Source organism: Arvicola amphibius, chromosome 7 (assembly GCF_903992535.2).
Source record: "Arvicola amphibius chromosome 7, mArvAmp1.2, whole genome shotgun sequence".
In the NCBI taxonomy this organism is placed as follows: Eukaryota; Metazoa; Chordata; class Mammalia; order Rodentia; family Cricetidae; genus Arvicola; species Arvicola amphibius.
The window spans coordinates 128,654,586-128,656,328 of NC_052053.1; the positions used below are offsets into that span (position 1 = coordinate 128,654,586).

The 1,743-nt window shown below is 42.2% G+C and overlaps 1 pseudogene; it reads right to left on the reverse strand.

Moving 5' to 3' along the window:
• Positions 1-859: 859 nt before the first annotated feature.
• Positions 860-1,298, reverse strand: LOC119819505 (annotated as a pseudogene).
• Positions 1,299-1,743: the final 445 nt, after the last annotated feature.

The following is a 1,743-nucleotide window of genomic DNA, read 5'->3' on the forward strand; positions in this document are numbered from 1 at the left end:
TGGAAACCAAGGAAACTTTAGTGGTGAGGGTGACATACAGCAGGTAGGAGTATGTTAGACTGCAGCAGGTAGGACTTGTTAGACACAAATGAGCTTCTCTGACATGATTCATGCTTGACCATTACACACTAATAGCCTGGTTTTGGGTAAGTACAAACATCCACGCTGATTTGTTTCTATCTAATTGGTTGATTTCACTGAGCCACACTAACTAGAAAAGATAGTTTTGCTTGCAATTGGAGATTCTATTCATGAGACATCATGATGACTTAAGCTCTGGACACATGGCTTTGGGCCTGGGGTGCTGGGGTACATCTACATGGCAGCCTCTGTTTTAGTTTTTCTATAGCAAACAGAATTCACATCTCACATGGTCTATATGTAAATATACATACACACATATAATATGCATGTATATATACATATTGTATGTATGCAATAAGCCCCTGGGATCCACCTGTCTCTGCCTTCCCAGAGCTGGAACTATCAATGCATGCTGCTGTACCTGGCTTTGCCTGTGACTGTCGAAGTAGAACTCAGGTCTCTGTGACTGTGTAGCAAGCACTTTACTGACTGAGTCATGTCCTTACCATCTTCCTCCTTCTAACTCAGATATTTCAGGTATTTTTTGTCAAAATGAAAGATGGAAGCTTTAGATGACACATTTATCACAGATATTCAAATCAAGACCTCTCTGGGCTGATTCTCCATCAGAGTCTCTTGGAGATTTATTTTATTTTTTTCTTTTATGCTTTTAATTTATTTGGAGAGGCCTATTACTTCCACCTAGCTTAGCTTCTGCTCAGTATTCAAATCTTTTTTCTCAAGCAGTCTTTAATGAAAACTGTATGAGACGCCCCTACTCCTGCATCTTCTCAATTGTTTCTTCCTTGTATTTGCCCTTCTCCTTTCCTACTTGTCGAGACTTGGCTTTCCTTTCTAGGATCTTCTTTCAGTCTTTGTCCAGCTTTAGCCTAGTGATCACCACCTTGCTGGGGTGGATGGCCACGTGGACAGTTGTGCCATTAGCCTTTTCTCGCTGCACCCATTCAATGTAGATAACGTATTTCTTCCTGTACACTTGGACCACTTTTCCAATCTGCTGGCCTTTGTAGTGTCCCTGGACAACCTGAACTTAGTCATCCTTTCGAATGGGCATCGAGCAAACATTGTACTTCTGTCTCAGCTCTTTGGAAAAGGGGGAAGTCATGAACTTCCTCTGAATGTGAGAAGGCGCATTGAAATGCCGTTTTGCAGTTCTTGCTCCGGTCAGAAGTCACAAAGGGATTGAACTTCATTTTGGCAGCTGCGATTCAGCCATGGCCGCAAGAGGAAAGAGTGCAGTATTCAAATCTTGCAGCCTGGGTTCCACAGGTAGTCTTTGATGAATCATGCTTCCTGGTCAGCCTGGCTCTGTCAATCTTGGCACTATAAGCTACACTGTAACTGACAGGATTTTTGTGTGTCTAGAGGTATACGGAAAACTTACACAAAGGACAAAATCTGTAATCCATCTGTCATAAATCCCATTTTATAGAATACTGTATCATGTCTGAATGAGTCATCAAGGCACTATGGCATTACTGTATCTCTTCCCATGCCCCATTTCCCCCTTGGACTTCCCTTCCCAAGCACAAATTTGGTGTGTGTGTGTGTGTGTGTGTGTGTGTGTGTGTGTGTGTGTGTGTGAAGAATTTCAGCATAGTGAAAGCAAAATACTTAAGCATAAGGCTTACTTGCACA